The 21789-nt window shown below is 47.1% G+C and overlaps 10 non-coding genes and 1 pseudogene across 10 annotated transcripts; all 11 read right to left on the bottom strand.

Annotated features, from left to right (window-relative positions):
- Nucleotides 1-11263: 11263 nt before the first annotated feature.
- LOC135006982 (U1 spliceosomal RNA) lies at nucleotides 11264-11427 on the bottom strand. The gene has a single exon (XR_010207043.1). It is a non-coding gene; the product is annotated as a U1 spliceosomal RNA (small nuclear RNA).
- Nucleotides 11428-12402: 975 nt separating this feature from the next.
- LOC135007093 (U1 spliceosomal RNA) lies at nucleotides 12403-12566 on the bottom strand. Its single transcript, XR_010207149.1, has one exon. It is a non-coding gene; the product is annotated as a U1 spliceosomal RNA (small nuclear RNA).
- A 671-nt stretch (nucleotides 12567-13237) lies between these two features.
- On the bottom strand, nucleotides 13238-13400 carry LOC135007330 (U1 spliceosomal RNA). Its single transcript, XR_010207372.1, has one exon. It is a non-coding gene; the product is annotated as a U1 spliceosomal RNA (small nuclear RNA).
- A 152-nt stretch (nucleotides 13401-13552) lies between these two features.
- On the bottom strand, nucleotides 13553-13716 carry LOC135007169 (U1 spliceosomal RNA). The gene has a single exon (XR_010207221.1). It is a non-coding gene; the product is annotated as a U1 spliceosomal RNA (small nuclear RNA).
- A 701-nt stretch (nucleotides 13717-14417) lies between these two features.
- Nucleotides 14418-14552, bottom strand: LOC135007352 (U1 spliceosomal RNA; annotated as a pseudogene).
- Nucleotides 14553-14704: 152 nt separating this feature from the next.
- Nucleotides 14705-14868, bottom strand: LOC135007126 (U1 spliceosomal RNA). The gene has a single exon (XR_010207180.1). It is a non-coding gene; the product is annotated as a U1 spliceosomal RNA (small nuclear RNA).
- A 1243-nt stretch (nucleotides 14869-16111) lies between these two features.
- On the bottom strand, nucleotides 16112-16275 carry LOC135007068 (U1 spliceosomal RNA). The gene has a single exon (XR_010207125.1). It is a non-coding gene; the product is annotated as a U1 spliceosomal RNA (small nuclear RNA).
- A 3239-nt stretch (nucleotides 16276-19514) lies between these two features.
- LOC135007041 (U1 spliceosomal RNA) lies at nucleotides 19515-19678 on the bottom strand. The gene has a single exon (XR_010207098.1). It is a non-coding gene; the product is annotated as a U1 spliceosomal RNA (small nuclear RNA).
- A 670-nt stretch (nucleotides 19679-20348) lies between these two features.
- LOC135006863 (U1 spliceosomal RNA) lies at nucleotides 20349-20511 on the bottom strand. Its single transcript, XR_010206935.1, has one exon. It is a non-coding gene; the product is annotated as a U1 spliceosomal RNA (small nuclear RNA).
- A 148-nt stretch (nucleotides 20512-20659) lies between these two features.
- On the bottom strand, nucleotides 20660-20823 carry LOC135007050 (U1 spliceosomal RNA). Its single transcript, XR_010207107.1, has one exon. It is a non-coding gene; the product is annotated as a U1 spliceosomal RNA (small nuclear RNA).
- A 674-nt stretch (nucleotides 20824-21497) lies between these two features.
- On the bottom strand, nucleotides 21498-21660 carry LOC135006868 (U1 spliceosomal RNA). The gene has a single exon (XR_010206938.1). It is a non-coding gene; the product is annotated as a U1 spliceosomal RNA (small nuclear RNA).
- Nucleotides 21661-21789: the final 129 nt, after the last annotated feature.

The raw sequence follows: 21789 nt of genomic DNA, 5'->3' as shown, positions 1-21789 counted from the left end.
GATAACCTCAAGTTGGGTCATTCGGTGCTGCAGAGTCGTACGCACTCTCCCACCCGTTCAAGAGCTTTGGTATAACCCCATGGTTCTTAATGTGACCCCAGCATCCTCTAGGTCGTATGAGAAAATAGGATTTTAATACCTACCGGTAAATCCTTTTCTCTTAGTCCGTAGAGGATGCTGGGCACCCGTCCCAGTCCATACTGTGTCTGCAGTTATTACTTGTGGTTATACACATGTTGTGTTATGGTTCTGGTCAGCTTTTTGCTGCAATTGTTCATGCCGTTGGCTTGTGTTCTGTTGAATGCCACGTTCTGCGGCATGCTTAAGGTGTGAGCTGGTAAGATGCTCACCTTAGTTTAACAATAAATCCTTTCCTCGAAATGTCCGTCTCCCTGGGCACAGTTCCTATAACTGGAGTCTGGAGGAGGGGCATAGAGGGAGGAGCCAGTTCACACCCTTTGAAAGTCTTAAAGTGCCCATGTCTCTTGCGGATCCCGTCTATACCCCATGGTTCTTAATGTGACCCCAGCATCCTCTACGGACTAAGAGAAAAGGATGCCCTTGCGCACTATCCTGACTTCTCCTCCCGTCTGCTTACTTTGTGCCTTCCAACGCACAATGCGAACTACAGGTGGTTGTTCAGCCTCTCACTAAGCCCTTTCTGGCAAATTTGAAGCCTACAGTATAACCACCTTTACTTTTCAATAATCTGTTCAGAAGAGGTGTTTGTAGAACGGTGTTTTATTATTCAGTAAAGGGATCACAGATATGATGCGTTGATTTGATGTACAATACGATATGATGATATGTGATAATGAGGTAAAACTGTTAATGAAACAAGAATATGCAATTATGATATGCATGTGAAAAGCAAAATGGATATACACAAGTACATATAACATAGGCTGTGCAAACATGTGATTACATGTGCGAGTATAAACTACAGTGCAGCTAACATTACTCACTGGCTAAACAGGTTGAGATGAGACATTTAATATACAAACTCACCATCGAATGCTATATGAGAGTTGGACCCATGTAAAGCATGACTGTCTGGGACCATGAGGGAAGTAGAAAGGCTGATCCCAGCTTCTTCATCCCAGAATGCATTGCAAGACTGGCTACAAGAGGCTATGAGGGTCAAATTAATTGATGGGACTGACCACTAGATGGGGCAATAATACAACTTTCTGTAGTAAAAGTAATCAGATCTACACAAAGCAAATGCTGAAGGCATGACACTCCCCGTCTGGTATCACTGGTACCATATTTTAAACTCTAAACAGATAACAATAAGAATAGTTCAGTCACTGGTCTGAGGAACAACTTAGTCTCTCCTCGCTTACAGATCTTGACCTCAACCTTACGAACCTTCCCATCCTTGCTTGGGAACGTCTTGGTGACAAGACTTAAAGGCCATTCGTTGCGTTGTGACTGGCAATCTCTGACGAGCACAATGTCACCTGGTTTTAAGTTGGGTTTGGCAACTTGCCACTTGCTCCTTGACTGCAGGGTAGAAAGGTATTGTCTTTTCCATCTGTCCCAAAGGGTGTTTGCAAGGCTTTGAACTTGTCTCCATTGACGTTTGAACAGGTCTTTGGTATTGAATTCTCCAGGAGGAGCATAGGTAATCCCGGTCTTCTGTGTAAGAAGAGTGGCCGGAGTAAGTAGAAGTGGGTCTTCTGGGTCATTAGACACTGAAGTCAATGGTCTTCCGTTGACAATAGCTGAGACTTCAGCCATGAAGGTTGTTAAGCTCTCGTGAGTAAGTCTTGCAGTTCCCACTTGCAAGAATATGGAATCAAGGATTCTGCGTATCATGCCGATCATCCTTTCCCAGGCACCTCCCATATGAGAAGAATGAGGCGGGTTGAAGGTCCATGTACAACCTTGCTCACTGAGATATCTCTCTATGCTTTTAGTGTCAATGTTCGAATTAATTTGTAATTCTTTGGCTGCTCCAATGAAGTTGGTACCTCTGTCGGACCGGATGTGTTTTACTGGGCCACGGATAGCAATGAAGCGTCTAAAGGCATTGATGAAGCTTGAAGTGTCCATTGATTCTATAACTTCGATGTGAACAGCTCTGATGCTCATACAAGTGAATACAACCGCCCAGCGCTTGCTGTTCGCATTCGCACCTCTAGTATGTCGTGTGATGACAGTCCATGGACCAAATACATCAAGACCAACATTGGAGAAAGGAGGGTCTGTACTAAGTCTGTCTGTTGGAAGATTAGCCATCTTCTGAGTTTGGGAAGTACCACGAAGTCTACGGCAAATGATACATTTGAAGATTGTGCTGCTTACACACCTTTTCGCTCCAATAATCCAGAACCCAGCTGATCGTAGAGCTCCTTCGGTAAACAATCGTCCTTGGTGTTTGACTTCGTTGTGATAGTGTTGCACAATTAAAGAAGCTATGTGGTGACTCCCAGGAATGATTAAAGGATTTTTCTCATTTGTCTCCAAGTTTGCTTCTTGAAGACGGCCTCCTACTCTCAATAAATGATTTTCATCAAGAAAAGGGTCTAGCTTTTTTAAGGTGCTGTCTTTGGGAATAGGATTTCCACTGTTAATGCAGTCGATCTCTCCGGAAAAGATTTGGTGCTGCACAACACGGATGATAAGGTTCTTGGATCGTTGTGTTTCTTCTGGTGCGTAAACATTTTGACAGTGGTGCCAACCTTTACATCCATTCACACTTACAGATGCGTTGCGTTTAAATGAATGGACTATGTGAGTTAAGCAGGTAATGGCTCTGACAAGTGATTTCCAAGTTGAAAATCTTTGGAATCTGTGAGGCTGAAGTTGACAATCTGAAGTTACGGTATGGATTGTAGTTATTTGTGGACGAATTTCAACATCTGAGTCTGCGTCTACTAGCTTGAATATGCTACTTTCAGGATTGTTCGAATCTGCCTTGTACAGGAATTCAGGTCCTCTGAGCCATGTAGTGTCTTTGAGGATACTGGCTGGGACAGCTCTTGTAGCGTGATCTGCTGGATTGTGAGCAGTAGATACATAGTGCCACTGTTTTGGATTGGTGGATCTTCTGATTCTTAGCACACGATTGCTGACATAAACATGGAACCGTCTGGTCTCGTTGCATATGTAGCCTAATACTACCTTACTGTCTGTGTAGAAATCTGCTTCAGAGAGTCCAATTGGTAACTCAGATGAAATGAGCTCAGCTAATTCTACAGCTAGTACTGCAGCACAAAGTTCAAGTCTGGGCACTGTGTGTTCTGGACGTGGAGCTAACTTTGCTTTGCCCATGACAAATCCAATATGACATTGTCCCTTGATGTCCATGGTCTTAAGATATGCAACTGCAGCAATTGCTTGGGTTGAGGCATCAGAGAATACACATAGTCTCTGGTTTTGTACTGCTGTAGAAGGCACGGGGGCATATGGACGTGTAATGCGGAGGTTGGTTAAGGTAGATAGAGAATCTTTCCACTCTTGCCACAAGTTTCTTTTCTGGGGAGGCAGTGGGGCATCCCAGTCAATTGACTCACAGGTTAGGTCTCTGAGCAAAGCTTTACCTTGGATAGTGACAGGAGCTGCAAATCCTAAGGGGTCGTACAAGCTGTTTAGAGTAGAGAGAACACCTCTGCGAGTGAAGGGTCTTTCTTCGCTGTTTACTTGGAAGGTAAAGGTGTCAGATTTTAAGTCCCACAAGAGTCCAAGGCTACGTTGAGCTGGTGGGGAATCGGTTCCTAAATCCAAGTCTCTTAAATCGCTGGTATGATCTTGGGAAGGGAAGGCTTCCATCACTACTTTGCTGTTGGAAGCTATTTTGTGAAGCCTCAGGTTTGAACAAGCAAGCATTTCCTGAGCTCTTTTGACGAGGCTGATTGCTGTCTCGGCTGTTGGCATAGATTTTAGGCAGTCATCCACGTAGAAGTCTTTATCTACAAGTTGTCTAACATCAGAACCATACTCTAGCTCACCCTCTTGAGCTGAACGTCTGAGTCCATAGATGGCAACTGCAGGTGAAGGGCTGTTACCAAAGATGTGTACCTTCATGCGATACTCCGTGATGTCTTTTGAGGGGTCATTGTCTCTGAACCAGAAGAATCTTAGGAAATTCCTGTCTTTTTCTCTCACAAGAAAGCAATGAAACATTTGTTGAATGTCAGCTGTGAAGGCAATAGAGTCTTTTCGGAAACGGATGAGTACTCCTAGGAGTTTGTTGTTAAGGTCTGGTCCTGTCAGGAGTACGTCATTTAAAGAAACACCTTCAAACTGGGCACTGGAATTGAACACCACTCTTATCTGACCTGGTTTCTTCGGGTGATATACTCCGAACATTGGCAGGTACCAGCATTCTTCTGTGTCTTTAAGAATGGGAGCTATCTCGGCGTGACCATTCTCAAATATTTTAGCCATAAAGGAGAAGAAATTATCTTTCATCTCTGGTTTCCTGTGAAAGTTGTGTTTAAGTGAAGAGAAGCGTTTGAGTACTTGTTCTCTGTCATTAGGAAGGCGTTGTCTGGGTGTTCTAAAGGGTAGAGGAGCAACCCAGCTGTTGGCATCATCCTTGACTAGTCCTTTCTCCATTATTTCCAAGAATAGTTTGTCCTCTATGGACATTGCCACCTGGTCATCCTTCTTTGTTCTCTGGAAGACTGCGTGTCCCAGATGATCTTGATAGTTGTCACAGATATGGTTGTCACTAGTTGAGTCTATGAAGGTACAGTGTGGTAATTCCTTTATGAGGAAATGGTTATGACATGGCTGGAATAGAGAAGGGCGTCCATTTTCTAAAGTACAGGTAAGCATGCTGTTGACAGAATCTGGTTTATGCACATCTCCAAGACATACTTCTCCTATTATTACCCATCCCAGATCCAGTCTTTGAGCGTAAGGTGCGTTATGTGGACCATTAATCTGACTTCTGGCTTTGTGGACTTGTAGGATATCCCTCCCAATGAGTAGATTTATTTGGGCATGTGGATCCAGTTCTGGTATCAGATGTGCTATGCGTTTCAAATGTGTATGGTGTTTAGCTACATCTGGTGTAGGAATCTCACTCCTATTGTCTGGAATCTCGTCACACTCTGTGATAGTTGGTAAAGAGAGACATGTCTTCCCATCCAAGGACTCAATTTGATAGCCAGTTGCTCTCCTTCCTGTTGTCTCAAAACTCCCTGCGCAGGATCTTAAGGAGTAAGGAGTGCTGGGTCCTTTAACATTAAAGGTCTCAAAGAAGATTGATCTGGCTAGAGACCTGTTACTTTGGTCATCTAGGATTGCATAAAGTTTAACGGCTTTGTCTGGATGGCCTTTGGGGTAAACTTTGACTAAACATATTTTGGAGCAGGATCTACCGCTAATGGCATCTTTGCAGACTTCGGTACATTGTGAAGTTATTTCTGGTGTGACTGCAACAGTGTCTTTTTGTTCTACACTGTGCTCCCCGCCATGCTCTGTATCGGTATAACTGTGTTGCAAAGCCCATGGGGGAGGACCAGGGTGTAGAGCGGTATTGTGGTCTGTGCTGTGGCATTCTGTGCAGTTAGCACTAACCTTGCAGTCCTTGGCGAGGTGTGATGTGGAGGAACAGCACTTGTAGCAGATCCTATTCTCCTTTAAGAAGGCTTTGCGGTTCTCCAGGGACTTTTCTCTGAAGGTTCTGCATTTCAGGAGAGGATGCGGTTTGTGATGCAGAGGACATTGCTTGGCTGGATCTTTGTCTGTGGTCTCTTGGCGATTAAAGCTGGTAGACCTGCGGAAAGAATCTGAATAATGCACATTAGTCTTGTGAACTGCAACTGATGTTTTGCGGGGGTTAGGTACCATAGGTGCAGTATTTGTCAAGGTAAAGGCAAAACTAGGATCATTCCTGGTCATAGCTTGCTGGTGTACAAAGTCCACGAAAACTGAGAATGGTGGAAATTGCACTTTGTTCTGCCGCTTATATTTGGAGCCATGGTTGATCCATTGTTCCTGCAGATTATACGGTAGTTTCTGCACTATAGGGTTAACGCCTCTGGCTGTGTCAAGGAAGGCAAGTCCTGGTAAATCTCCCTCACATTTAGCTACTTGAAGTTCTTTTAGTAAGTCACTTAGTTCTCTGAGTCTCTGATAGCCTTTGTTGGGTAACCTGGGGAAATCGTCTATTCTTTTGAACAGAGCACTCTCTATTATCTCTGGTGAGCCATAGCACTCATTAAGTCTATCCCAGATCATCCTAAGTCCATTCTCAGGGTGGTTAATGTTAATCACTCTTATCCTTCTAGCATGTTCTGCAGATTCATTCCCAAGCCATTTAATTAAGAGGTCTATCTCTTCACTATGTGAAAGGTCTATTCCTCTGATAGCGTTTTGAAAAGAGGACTGCCAGGCTCTGAAGTTCTCAGGGCGATCATTGAACTTTGAAATACTAATCGTGACTAATTCACGGCGGGTGAGAAATTTAGCAAAGTCTAATGTGTCCTGATTGGCTCTTGGAGATGTCGGTACATTAACACGGTAGGTATATGGTGTGTAGTCATACCTGTTAGTGTTGTCTGGTTCCCGACGGTTGGTATCACACCGCTTCTGTGTGAAGTAGGCTGTGTCTTTCTTGGAGTTTGCAGATTCAGACATCTGAGGTGGGGAAGAGTTGTCCCTCATAGGTTCACAGTGTCTAGGATTCTCTTGCTTGCAAATGTGTGGTCTGTTGTCCACTGGTGGTGGCGCTGTAGAGTGTACTTGATTTGTTTGCATGAGGTCTGAATGCGTACCTTGTAAAGATGGAGGGTTGCTACTCCTTTTTGAGACTTGACGTACGTATTCTGATGTGCGTTGCAGTGAATCCTGAGATCCATTCTCTGTGTCAAGTACATTGGTTCTTCTTATATCAGGGAGTTCTGCAGTCTCCAAGATTTCTGCTTCAGCTATGGCAGCCGCTGCCTCCTTCTCTGCAGCGAGCTTCTCGCCGATTGCTTCTAAGCGTTTGCTCTCGATTTTTAATTGCATCTCCTGCTCGGCAAAGTTAGCCCTTACTTTTGCGGCTTCCGCTTTTGCACGTGCCATGATGGCTGCATTACTGACAGACAAGGATTTGGAGGAACCAGAGACTTGGGACCTTGTTTTGTATGAGGATATCGTTTTCTGTGACATGGTGATCTGGTAGAGATGTTTGATTGTGTAGAGACTGCTGTAATGCTGTCTGCAAGTAACTGTTCAGACTGGTCGCAGATCTCTGAGGAGTCAGTATCTTTGAACTGTTATGAAGCTGCTTGACTGTGAAGAGACTGTTGTGTTGCCTTATAAGCGTGGCTGCACTGACTTGTACAGGTTTCTGTGTAGTCAAATGGCGGTACTCCTATTGCTGAGCTGCCATAGTTGGTAGACTGTATAGAAACTGTGTGGCTGTCATATGCAGATAGCTGTGGCTGGCAGTGTAACGGCTCTGTAAGTCAGTATATGTCCCCACTGCTGACAGGCAATGATTTACTGACGGAGTCAGTGTTAGAGAGTCCATCTGCTTGTAGCATTCGATGTTTTACTGTTCAGCCTCTCACTAAGCCCTTTCTGGCAAATTTGAAGCCTACAGTATAACCACCTTTACTTTTCAATAATCTGTTCAGAAGAGGTGTTTGTAGAACGGTGTTTTATTATTCAGTAAAGGGATCACAGATATGATGCGTTGATTTGATGTACAATACGATATGATGATATGTGATAATGAGGTAAAACTGTTAATGAAACAAGAATATGCAATTATGATATGCATGTGAAAAGCAAAATGGATATACACAAGTACATATAACATAGGCTGTGCAAACATGTGATTACATGTGCAAGTATAAACTACAGTGCAGCTAACATTACTCACTGGCTAAACAGGTTGAGATGAGACATTTAATATACAAACTCACCATCGAATGCTATATGAGAGTTGGACCCATGTAAAGCATGACTGTCTGGGACCATGAGGGAAGTAGAAAGGCTGATCCCAGCTTCTTCATCCCAGAATGCATTGCAAGACTGGCTACAAGAGGCTATGAGGGTCAAATTAATTGATGGGACTGACCACTAGATGGGGCAATAATACAACTTTCTGTAGTAAAAGTAATCAGATCTACACAAAGCAAATGCTGAAGGCATGACAGTGGTGCTGCAGGGCCCACACCCTTTTACTTGCCTTACAGAACAGCTCTGGAGCTGTTACAGTGCCCAGCTGCTGCAAGAAATCAGCTTGAATGCTTCAGGGGATGGGGCATGGCCAACATGAGCCCCACACCAAAGGAGGGTGGGGGTGTTTAATGCGAACTAGGGGTCATCCAAGCACCGCAAAAGGCCGCCATGCCCTGCATGCCCCTTTTCTCTTTTCATATGCAGATGAGGGTTCCAGCCAACTTTGGCCCACTGCTTGGATGACATCACCGTATGCAAATCCGTCTTCTGCAGACCTTCCCCCTGGAATGCTTGTACTAGTTGTTGCATATGGTTTGATATTTGATGGTGCTTCAATATTAGGCAGCCTTCCACCCTCCCATGTTCATCTGAACAGATGTGGTCTCCCTGCAGTTGTTGTCCCCAGACGAGAGTTCCCTTGTGCGTCCTCAGTTGAATCTCCTTAACTTGACGGGGGAGGGGCTGCCCGAGCAGCCACCCTCCCCAGCCCTATCCCAACTCATACTTATTTTGCATATGAGATCTCTTGATCATGAAGATTGTTCTCACAGGGTGAGGTTCATCCATTATATTTTAAAATAGGAAGGTACAAATTACATATTTGAATTGCATCTATGTGCTGGATTCAAATATCCCCCCCCCCTTCCTTTCTCAATTGTGCCCGTCAGCAGCTATTCTAAGGTTGCTGCCAATGGGTGTGACACATTAATTTCTTCTGTGGGGTACACTGGACTCCACAAGGATTCACATTGGGGTGTAGAGTAGGATCTTGATCTGAGGCACCAACCGGCTCAAAGCTTTTGACTGTTCCCAAGATGCTCAGCGCATCCTCCTCTATAACCCCGCTTCCATGAACAGGGAGCTCAGTTTGAAGTTGGTGCCTTCAGTAGCAGGCCACTTAACAGGGGCCTGCCTCAGGCAGCCTAATCTTAGCTATTAATTTTGACAAGAAAAGAAGAACTTGTTTTATGAGAATCTACAAGGGCTGCAGCAGGCTAGGTCTAATAGACATCTTTACTGCAGCTTCATCACTCCCAGCGGCGCTGTATACTCCCGTGCCCTGGTTGCTGGGTCACTGCAGCGGAGGCTCCAGTTTCTTCCTAAGGTCAGTCACACACACACCGCCCTTCCGGATCACGAGGCCGCTGATGAAGGGGATCGTGGCCGTAGGGGGTGGACCGTGTGCGCACTGGCGTGGACACTGATTACTGGGCAGCCGCTCCACTAGCCACCAGGTACAGTTAAGGAGCACAGGTCTGGGAGTTTTACTCCTATATTATCCCAATTTTGTACTGCCCGCAGCGCATTGTGATAGGTAATAGGGCCTGATTCAGGTTGGATTGCAATCACAATAAGCGATCCAACTGCAAAAATTGCTAAGAGCATACGCATGTGCCTGCATTTTCTGCGGCACCCCGCAGAGAATGTGATCGCCTCTGCCTGTCAATCGGGGCGGGGGGGGGAGAGGGGGGTCAACAACACTCCATTTCCAAGTCAGGGATGGAGCGGTGCGGGGGCAAGGCTTCAAAATGGGGTCTGCAGCGGAGGAGACACAGGGGGCGTGGTCACAGCGGCTGTATGACATCACATTCAGCCGCTGTGATCACAAAAATGGTGGCGGCTTCCTGCGCGCACATACAGTCTGCACCAGCAGGAGGCTACACCATTTTTTATGATCACGCTGAACTGCAGTGCGACTGCAATTACAGCATGGTCAAGAATGGAGGCGTCATGCTGGGTGGCCATGCCCTGTCACTGTGCAGGAGCCAGCACCGCACACACACTAGTCCCCGGGTGCAGCCCCCAACCCCCGGGACACCCGGAGCAACAAAATGTAGATTCAGGCCACCAGGCCACGCCCCTACCTATGAAACCATGCCTCCTTTTTACCATTGCACTGCTTATCTGCGCGCACTGCATTACAATCTACCTCGCCACCTCTCTGGGTGTCACCAGTGATAGTGACACCTCTGCCATGCTTGTAGCAGCTGGTCCTAAGATCTACGCCTCAAGCCCTGAGTGTTTGCCCTTGTGACTTGTTGATCATCATAGCGAAGCAGATGCTTACAGAAAACTGCAGGGGCTTAGATTGAAAATAAAAAAATTGATGGGTATAAGGTAGAGAGGAGCGGGTTCGGTTCTCCGAGAACCGAATTCCCGACGAACTCCACGTGGTTTACACTGGTCCGAGGCAGGCTCAGTTGTTCCCGCCTGACTCGGAAAACCTGAACAAGGGAAAATGTCATCATCCCGCTGTCGGATTCTCGCGAGATTCGGATTCCATATAAAGAGCTGCGCGTTGCCGCCATTTTTACTCGTGCATTGAAGAGAGAGCGGAGAGGACGTGGCTATGTTCTCTCAGTGGAAATCTCAATATCAGTGCTCAGTATCAGTGGTTACTTATTGCTGCTCAGTAATACTAGTAGTGTGTCTCTCCTGCTCAGTGTCAGTTCTCAGTAGTATCCTCATCAGTGCTCAGTATCACTGCTCATTGTCTTGTGCTGCATTGTGGTGCTCAGCATACTACAGTACATTACTAATAGTCCAGTGCTGCATCTTGCTGCTCAGTGTCAGTTCTAGTATCCTCATCAGTGCTCACTATCACTGCTCATTACATTGTGGTGTTCTGTATACTACAGTAACATAGTAATATAGTAACATATAGTAACATAGTTTTTGAGGTTGAATAGAGGCAAATTGCCCATCGTGTTCAACCTGTTTTAAGTTGTGATGATTCTACATACTTGCTGAATAATGTTTTATGACTAGTTAGCTACTATAACTCATGTTACCCCCGGATTAACCATGTTGATATTTTAAGTATTATAACCTTGGATAGCTTTTTCATTCAGAAATGTATCCATTCCTTTTTTAAATCCAATTACAGAGTCCGCCATTACCACCTTCCCTGGCAGGGAATTCCACATCCTGATTGCCCTAACAGTGAAGATCATAGTATCTCACCTGGCAGGTAAGTAGGAGTTGGGCTAGAGCTGTGGAGGATTGCTACTCGGGCACCCCCTGTAAAGTGAAGGAGATTCAACTGAGGCAGCACAAGGGAACTCTCGAAAGAAGAACAAGGCTAGAGGAAGATCTGAGACAAAGAAATCTGTCTTTTACCAGAGCTGACCAGAGGAAAGCACAAACACAGTCCCCCACTACCACAAATAATGCAGTCGAGTTTCCCACATTTGGGGAAATCACAGGGGTCAGCATACCCAGAGTGCAATGAATGAACCTCACCCTGGGAGAACAATCTTCATGACCATGGTATCGCCTATGCAAAATAAGTATGATTTGGGATAGGGCTGGGGAGGGCCGCTGCTCAGGCACATCTCTGTCAAGTAAAGGAGATTCAACTGAGGCAACACAAGGGAACTCTCATCTGGGGACAACAACTGCAGGGAGAACACATATTTTCAGATGAACATGGGAGGGCAGAAGGCTGCCTAATACTGAAGCACCCCCAAACAACAAACCAAATGCAACTACTAGTGCAAGCATTCCTGGGGGAAGGCCTGCAGCAGATGGATTTGCATATGGTGATGTCATCCAAGCAGTGGGTCAAAGTTGGCTTCAACCCTCGTCTGCATATGAAAATAAAAAAGGGGTGTGCAGGGCATGGCGGCCTTTTGCGGCGCTTGGATGACCCCTAGTTCGCATTAAACACCTCCACCTTCCTTCGGTGTGGGGCTCATGTTGGCTATGCCCCAGCCCCTGAAGCATTCAAGCTGATTTCTTGCAGCAGCTGGGCACTGTAACAGCTCCAGAGCTGCTCTGTAAAGCAAGTAAAAGGGTGTGGGCCCTGCAGCACTACCTGTAGTTTGCATTGTGCGTTGGAAGGCACAAAGAAAGCAGACGGGAGAAGTCAGGATAGTGCACAAGGGCATAGAAGGGAGCGGCTCAAGAAAAGAGAAGTGGAAACAGACAGCAAACTAGGCTGGAGAGAGACCTGAGACAAAGAGATCTGAATTATACGAGAGCCGACCAGAGGAAACACAAATTATGTAATCAAGTGTCCCACATTTGGGGAACACGTAGGAGCAGCACACCCAGAGTGCATTGCCCTGGGAGAAGCACCTTCCTGATCATAGTATCTCACCTGGCAGGTAAGTAGGAGTTGGGCTAGAGCTGGGGAGGGTCGCTGTTCGGGCACCCCCCTGTCAAGTGAAGGAGATCCAACTGAGGCAGCACAAGGAAACTCTCAAAAAAAGAACAAGGCTAGAGGTAGATCTGAGACTAAGAAATCTGACTTTTACCAGAGCTGACCAGAGGAAAGCACAAACACAGTCCCCCACTACCACAAATAATGCAGTCGAGTTTCCCACATTTGGGGAAATCACAGGGGTCAGCATACCCAGAATGCAATGAATGAACCTCACCCTGGGAGAACAATCTTCATGACAATGGTATCTTCTATGCAAAATAAGTATGATTTGGGATAGGGCTGGGGAGGGCCGCTGCTCAGGCACATCTCTGTCAAGTAAAGGAGATTCAACTGAGGCAGCACAAGGGAACTCTCATCTGGGGACAACAACTGCAGGGAGAACACATATTTTCAGATGAACATGGGAGAGCAGAAGGCTGCCTAATACTGAAGCACCCCCAAACAACAAACCAAATGCAACAACTAGTACAAGCATTCCTGGGAAAAGGTCTGCAGAAGACGGATTTGCATACGGTGATGTCATCCAAGCAGTGGGCCAAAGTTGGCTGGAACCCTCATCTGCATATGAAAAGAGAAAAGGGGTATGCAGGGCATGGCGGCCTTTTGCGGCGCTTGGATGACCCTTAGTTTGCATTAAACACCTCCACCCTCCGTCGGTGTGGGGCTCATGTTGGCTATGCCCCAGCCCCTGAAGCATTCAAGCTGATTTCTTGCAGCAGCTGGGCACTGTAACAGCTCCAGAGCTGCTCTGAAAGGCAAGTAAAAGGGTGTGGGCCCTGCAGCACTACCTGTAGTTTGCATTGTGCGTTGGAAGGCACAAAGTAAGCAGACAGGAGAAGTCAGGAGAGTGCACAAGGGCATAGAAGGCAGCGGCTCAAGAAAAGAGAAGTGGAAACAGACAGCAAACTAGGCTGGAGAGAGACCTGAGACAAAGAGATCTGAATTATACGAGAGCCGACCAGGGGAAACACAAATTATGCAGTCAAGTTTCCCACATTTGGGGAAATCGCAGGAGCAGCACACCCAGAGTGCAATGGGTGAGCCTTGCCCTGGGAGAAGCACCTTCATGATCATAGTATCTCACCTGGCAGGTATGTAGGAGTTGGGCTAGAGCTGGGGAGGGTCGCTGCTCGGGTACCCCCCTGTCAAGTGAAGGAGATCAAACTGAGGCAGCACAAGGAAACTCTCAAAAAAAGAACAAGGCTAGAGGAAGATCTGAGACAAAGAAATCTGACTTTAACCAGAGCTGACCAGAGGAAAGCACAAACACAGTCCCCCACTACCACAAATAAAGCAGTCAAGTTTCCCACATTTGGGGAAATCACAGGGGTCAGCATACCCAGAATGCAATGAATGTACGTCACCCTGGGAGAACAATCTTCATGACAATGGTATCTCCTATGCAAAATAAGTATGATTTGGGATAGGGCTGGGGAGGGCCGCTGCTCAGGCACATCTCTGTCAAGTAAAGGAGATTCAACTGAGGCAGCACAAGGGAACTCTCATCTGGGGACAACAACTGCCGGGAGAACACATATTTTCAGATGAACATGGGAGGGCAGAAGGCTGCCTAATACTGAAGCACCCCAAACAACAAACCAAATGCAACAACTAGTACAAGCATTCCTGGGGGAAGGTCTGCAGAAGACGGATTTGCATACAGTGATGTCATCCAAGCAGTGGGCCAAAGTTGGCTGGAACCCTCATCTGCATATGAAAAGAGAAAAGGGGTATGCAGGGCATGGCGGCCTTTTGCGGCGCTTGAATGACCCTTAGTTCGCATTAAACACCCCCACCCTCCTTCGGTGTGGGGCTCATGTTGGCCATGCCCCAGCCCCTGAAGCATTCAAGCTGATTTCTTGCAGCAGCTTGGCACTGTAACAGCTCCAGAGCTGCTCTGTAAGGCAAGTAAAAGGGTGTGGGCCCTGCAGCACTACCTGTAGTTTGCATTGTGCATCGGAAGGCACAAAGTAAGCAGACAGGAGGAGAAGTCAGGATAGTGCACAAGGGTGTAGAAGGGAGGGGCTCAAGAAAAAAGAAGTGGAAACAGACAGCAAACTAGGCTGGAGAGAGACCTGAGACAAAGAGATCTGAATTATATGAGAGCCGACTAGGGGAAACACAAATTATGCAGTCAAGTTTCCCACATTTGGGGAAATCGCAGGGGCAGCACACCCAGAGTGCAATGGGTGAGCCTTGCCCTGGGAGAAGCAACTTCATGATCATAGTATCTCACCTGGCAGGTAAGTAGGAGTTGGGCTAGAGCTGGGGAGGGTCGCTGCTCGGGCACCCCCCTGTCAAGTGAAGGAGATCCAACTGAGGCAGCACAATGGAACTCTTGAAAGAAGAACAAGGCTAGAGGAAGATCTGAGACAAAGAAATCTGACTTTTACCAGAGCAGACCAGAGGAAAGCACAAACACAGTCCCCCACTACCACAAATAATGCAGTCGAGTTTCCCACATTTGGGGAAATCACAGAGGTCAGCATACCCAGAACGCAATGAATGAACCTAACCCTGGGAGAACAATCTTCATGACCATGGTATCTCCTATGCAAAATAAGTATGATTTGGGATAGGGCTGGGGAGGGCCGCTGCTCAGGCACATCTCTGTCAAGTAAAGGAGATTCAACTGAGGCAGCACAAGGGAACTCTCATCTGGGGACAACAACTGCAGGGAGAACACATATTTTCAGATGAACATGGGAGGGCAGAAGGCTGCCTAATACTGAAGCACCCCCAAACAACAAACCAAATGCAACAACTAGTGCAAGCATTCCTGGGGGAAGGCCTGCCGCAGATGGATTTGCATATGGTGATGTCATCCAAGCAGTGGGTCAAAGTTGGCTTCAACCCTCGTCTGCATATGAAAAGAGAAAAGGGGCATGCAGGGCATGGCGGCCTTTTGCGGCGCTTGGCTGACCCCTAGTTCGCATTAAACACCTCCACCCTCCGTCGGTGTGGGGCTCATGTTGGCTATGCCCCAGCCCCTGAAGCATTCAAGCTGATTTCTTGCTGCAGCTGGGCACTGTAACAGCTCCAGAGCTGCTCTGTAAGGCAAGTAAAAGGGTGTGGGCCCTGCAGCACTACCTGTAGTTTGCATTGTGCGTTGGAAGGCACAAAGTAAGCAGACAGGAGAAGTCAGGAGAGTGCACAAGGGCATAGAAGGCAGCGGCTCAAGAAAAGAGAAGTGGAAACAGACAGCAAACTAGGCTGGAGAGAGACCTGAGACAAAGAGATCTGAATTATACGAGAGCCGACCAGGGGAAACACAAATTATGCAGTCAAGTTTCCCACAGGAGTATATAGGATACGACCCAGTGGTACCTGACGACATAGATACTAACAGCTATTTAATAACATTACGCTAGAAAGTGATTATTAGCAACATATATATCTATATAAACAACCCCGCCAGGGTTGTGCCTTCAAAAATAATCACACACGGACACGCTTTTTAAACCTTTTTTTCACATCTCTTTATTCTTCTTATGCACATGTATGTTAGTTCTGTGATTTTAACCTTTATGTTTCACTGCAGTTTGGGATAATAATATTAATATTTATCCAATTTTAATACACCCAGAGTGCAATGGGTGAGCCTTGCCCTGGGAGAAGCACCTTCATGATCATAGTATCTCACCTGGCAGGTATGTAGGAGTTGGGCTAGAGCTGGGGAGGGTCGCTGCTCGGGTACCCCCCTGTCAAGTGAAGGAGATCAAACTGAGGCAGCACAAGGAAACTCTCAAAAAAAGAACAAGGCTAGAGGAAGATCTGAGACAAAGAAATCTGACTTTTACCAGAGCTGACCAGAGGAAAGCACAAACACAGTCCCCCACTACCACAAATAATGCAGTCGAGTTTCCCACATTTGGGAAAATCACAGGTGTCAGCATACCCAGAATGCAATGAATGAACCTCACCCTGGGAGAACAATCTTCATGACCATGGTATCTCCTATGCAAAATAAGTATGATTTGGGATAGGGCTGGTGAGGGCCGCTGCTCAGGCACATCTCTGTCAAGTAAAGGAGATTCAACTGAGGCAGCACAAGGGAACTCTCATCTGGGGACAACAACTGCAGGGAGACCACATCTTTTCAGATGAACATGGGAGGGCGGAAGGCTGCCTAATACTGAAGCACCATCAAATATCAAACCATGGCCCTCATTCCGAGTTGATCGCTCGCAAGGCGATTTTAGCAGAGTTACACACGCTAAGCCGCCGCCTACTGGGAGTGAATCTTAGCTTCTTAAAATTGCGACCGATGTATTCGCAATATTGCGATTACAAACTACTTAGCAGTTTCAGAGTAGCTTCAGACTTACTCGGCATCTGCGATCAGTTCAGTGCTTGTCGTTCCTGGTTTGACGTCACAAACACTCCCAGAGTTCGCCCAGACACTCCCCCGTTTCTCCGGCCACTCCTGCGTTTTTTCCGGAAACTGTAGCGTTTTTTCCCACACGCCCATAAAACGGCCTGTTTCCGCCCAGTAACACCCATTTCCTGTCAATCACATTACGATCGCCGGAGCGAAGAAAAAGCCGTGAGTAAAAATACTTTCTTCATTGTAAAATTACTTGGCGCAGTCGCAGTGCGAATATTGCGCATGCGTACTAAGCAGAATTTCACTGCGATGCGATGAAATTTACAGAGCGAACGACTCGGAATGAGGGCCCATATGCAACAACTAGTACAAGCACTCCTGGGGGATGGTCTGCAGCAGACGGATTTGCATACGGTGATGTTATCCAAGCAGTGGGCCAAAGTTGACTGGAACCCTCATCTGCATATGAAAAGAGAAAAGGGGCATGCAGGGCATGGCGGCCTTTTGCAGTGCTTGGATGACCCCTAGTTCGCATTAAACACCCCCACCCTCCTTTGGTGTGGGGCTCATGTTGGCCATGCCCCATCCCCTGATGCATTCAAGCTGATTTCTTGCAGCAGCTGGGCACTGTAACAGCTCCAGAGCTGTTCTGTAAGGCAAGTAAAAGGGTGTGGGCCCTGCAGCACCACCTGTTGTTCGCATTGTGCGTTGGAAGGCACAAATTAAGCAGACGGGAGGAGAAGTCAGGATAGTGCGCAAGGGCATTCTTTTCTCTTAGTCCGGGGGCAAGGCTTCAAAATGGGGTCTGCAATGGAGGAGACACAGGGGGCGTGGTCACAGCAGCTTTTCTCTACAGTCTGCACCAGCAGGAGCCTACACCATTTTTTATGATCACGCTGAACTGCAGTGCGACTGCAATTACAGCATGGTCAAGAAGGGAGGCGTCATGCTGGGTGGCCATGCCCTGTCACTGTGCAGGAGCCAGCACCGCTCACACACTAGTCCCCGGGTGCAGCCCCCAACCCCCGGGACACCCGGAGCAACAAAATGTAGATTCAGGCCACCAGGCCACGCCCCTACCTATGAAACCATGCCTCCTTTTTACCATTGCGCTGTTTATCTGCGCGCACTGCATTACAATCTCCCTCGCCACCTCTCTGGGTGTCACCAGTGATAGTGACACCTCTGCCATGCTTGTAGCAGCTGGTCCTAAGATCTACGCCTCAAGCCCTGAGTGTTTGCCCTTGTGACTTGTTGATCATCATAGCGAAGCAGATGCTTACAGAAAACTGCAGGGGCTTAGATTGAAAATAAAAAAAATTGATGGGTATAAGGTAGAGAGGAGCGGGTTCGGTTCTCCGAGAACCGAATTCCCCACGAACTCCACGTGGTTTACACTGGTCCGAGGCAGGCTCGGTTGTTCCCGCCTGACTCGGAAAACCTGAACAAGGGAAAATGTCATCATCCCGCTGTCAGATTCTCGTGAGATTCGGATTCCATATAAAGAGCTGCGCGTTGCTGCCATTTTTAATCGTGCATTGAAGAGAGAGCGGAGAGGACGTGGCTATGTTCTCTCAGTGGAAATCTCAATATCAGTGCTCAGTATCAGTGGTTACTTATTGCTGCTCAGTAATACTAGTAGTGTGTCTCTCCTGCTCAGTGTCAGTTCTCAGTAGTATCCTCATCAGTGCTCAGTATCACTGCTCATTGTCTTGTGCTGCATTGTGGTGCTCAGCATACTACAGTACATTACTAATAGTCCAGTGCTGCATCTTGCTGCTCAGTGTCAGTTCTAGTATCCTCATCAGTGCTCACTATCACTGCTCATTGCATTGTGGTGTTCTGTATACTACAGTAACATAGTAATATAGTATATATAGAGGAGCGGGTTCGGTTCTCCGAGAACCGAATTCCCGACGAACTCCACGTGGTTTACACTGGTCCGAGGCAGGCTCGGTTGTTCCCGCCTGACTCGGAAAACCTGAACAAGGGAAAATGTCATCATCCCGCTGTCGGATTCTCGCGAGATTCGGATTCCATATAAAGAGCTGCGCGTTGCCGCCATTTTTACTCGTGCATTGAAGAGAGAGCGGAGAGGACGTGGCTATGTTCTCTCAGTGGAAATCTCAATATCAGTGCTCAGTATCAGTGGTTACTTATTGCTGCTCAGTAATACTAGTAGTGTGTCTCTCCTGCTCAGTGTCAGTTCTCAGTAGTATCCTCATCAGTGCTCAGTATCACTGCTCATTGTCTTGTGCTGCATTGTGGTGCTCAGCATACTACAGTACATTACTAATAGTCCAGTGCTGCATCTTGCTGCTCAGTGTCAGTTCTAGTATCCTCATCAGTGCTCACTATCACTGCTCATTACATTGTGGTGTTCTGTATACTACAGTAACATAGTAATATAGTAACATATGGTAACATAGTTTTTGAGGTTGAATAGAGGCAAATTGCCCATCGTGTTCAACATGTTTTAAGTTGTGATGATTCTACATACTTGCTGAATAATGTTTTATGACTAGTTAGCTACTATAACTCATGTTACCCCCGGATTAACCATGTTGATATTTTAAGTATTATAACCTTGGATAGCTTTTTCATTCAGAAATGTATCCATTCCTTTTTTAAATCCAATTACAGAGTCCGCCATTACCACCTTCCCTGGCAGGGAATTCCACATCCTGATTGCCCTAACAGTGAAGATCATAGTATCTCACCTGGCAGGTAAGTAGGAGTTGGGCTAGAGCTGTGGAGGATTGCTGCTCGGGCACTCCCTGTCAAGTGAAGGAGATCCAACTGAGGCAGCACAAGGGAACTCTCGAAAGAAGAACAAGGCTAGAGGAAGATCGGAGACAAAGAAATCTGACTTTTACCAGAGCTGACCAGAGGAAAGCACAAACACAGTCCCCCACTACCACAAATAATGCAGTCGAGTTTCCCACATTTGGGGAAATCACAGGGGTCAGCATACCCAGAGTGCAATGAATGAACCTCACCATGGGAGAACAATCTTCATGACCATGGTATCTCCTATGCAAAATAAGTATGATTTGGGATAGGGCTGGGGAGGGCCGCTGCTCAGGCACATCTCTGTCAAGTAAAGGAGATTCAACTGAGGCAGCACAAGGGAACTCTCATCTGGGGACAATAACTGCAGGGAGAACACATATTTTCAGATGAACATGGGAGGGCAGAAGGCTGCCTAATACTGAAGCACCCCCAAACAACAAACCAAATGCAACTACTAGTGCAAGCATTCCTGGGGGAAGGCCTGCAGCAGACGGATTTGCATATGGTGATGTCATCCAAGCAGTGGGTCAAAGTTGGCTTCAACCCTCATCTGCATATGAAAAAAAAAAAGGGGTGTGCAGGGCATGGCGGCCTTTTGCGGCGCTTGGATGACCCCTAGTTCGCATTAAACACCTCCACCCTCCTTCGGTGTGGGGCTCATGTTGGCTATGCCCCAGCCCCTGAAGCATTCAAGCTGATTTCTTGCAGCAGCTGGGCACTGTAACAGCTCCAGAGCTGCTCTGTAAAGCAAGTAAAAGGGTGTGGGCCCTGCAGCACTACCTGTAGTTTGCATTGTGCGTTGGAAGGCACAAAGTAAGCAGACGGGGAAGTCAGGATAGTGCACAAGGGCATAGAAGGGAGCGGCTCAAGAAAAGAGAAGTGGAAACAGACAGCAAACTAGGCTGGAGAGAGACCTGAGACAAAGAGATCTGAATTATACGAGAGCCGACCAGAGGAAACACAAATTATGTAATCAAGTGTCCCACATTTGGGGAAATCGTAGGAGCAGCACACCCAAAGTGCATTGGGTGAGCCTTGCCCTGGGAGAAGCACCTTCCTGATCATAGTATCTCACCTGGCAGGTAAGAGTTGGGCTAGAGCTGGGGAGGGTCGCTGTACGGGCACCCCCCTGTCAAGTGAAGGAGATCCAACTGAGGCAGCACAAGGAAACTCTCGAAAAAAGAACAAGGCTAGATGAAGATCTGAGACATAGAAATCTGACTTTTACCAGAGCTGACCAGAGGAAAGCACAAACACAGTCCCCCACTACAACAAATAATGCAGTCGAGTTTCCCACATTTGGGGAAATCACAGGGGTCAGCATACCCAGAATGCAATGAATGAACCTCACCCTGGGAGAACAATCTTCATGATAATGGTATCTCCTATGCAAAATAAGTATGATTTGGGATAGGGCTGGGGAGGGCCGCTGCTCAGGCACATCTCTGTCAAGTAAAGGAGATTCAACTGAGGCAGCACAAGGGAACTCTCATCTGGGGACAACAACTGCAGGGAGAACACATATTTTCAGATGAAAATGGGAGAGCAGAAGGCTGCCTAATACTGAAGCACCCCCAAACAACAAACCAAATGCAACAACTAGTACAAGCATTCCTGGGAAAAGGTCTGCAGAAGACGGATTTGCATACGGTGATGTCATCCAAGCAGTGGGCCAAAGTTGGCTGGAACCCTCATCTGCATATGAAAAGAGAAAAGGGGTATGCAGGGCATGGCGGCCTTTTGCGGTGCTTGGATGACCCTTAGTTTGCATTAAACACCTCCACCCTCCGTCGGTGTGGGGCTCATGTTGGCTATGCCCCAGCCCCTGAAGCATTCAAGCTGATTTCTTGCAGCAGCTGGGCACTGTAACAGCTCCAGAGCTGCTCTGTAAGGCAAGTAAAAGGGTGTGGGCCCTGCAGCACTACCTGTAGTTTGCATTGTGCATTGGAAGGCACAAAGTAAGCAGACAGGAGGAGATGTCAGGATAGTCCACAAGGGTATAGAAGGGAGGGGCTTAAGAAAAAAGAAGTGGAAACAGACAGCAAACTAGGCTGGAGAGAGACCTGAGACAAAGAGATCTGAATTATATGAGAGCCGACCAGAGGAAACACAAATTATGTAATCAAGTGTCCCACATTTGGGGAAATCGTAGGAGCAGCACACCCAAAGTGCATTGGGTGAGCCTTGCCCTGGGAGAAGCACCTTCCTGATCATAGTATCTCACCTGGCAGGTAAGAGTTGGGCTAGAGCTGGGGAGGGTCGCTGTACGGGCACCCCCCTGTCAAGTGAAGGAGATCCAACTGAGGCAGCACAAGGAAACTCTCGAAAAAAGAACAAGGCTAGATGAAGATCTGAGACATAGAAATCT

Source organism: Pseudophryne corroboree, unplaced genomic scaffold (assembly GCF_028390025.1).
Source record: "Pseudophryne corroboree isolate aPseCor3 unplaced genomic scaffold, aPseCor3.hap2 scaffold_218, whole genome shotgun sequence".
Taxonomy (NCBI): Eukaryota; Metazoa; Chordata; class Amphibia; order Anura; family Myobatrachidae; genus Pseudophryne; species Pseudophryne corroboree.
Note: the sequence above shows the minus strand (reverse complement) of the source record. Positions and strands in the feature narration are given on the sequence as shown.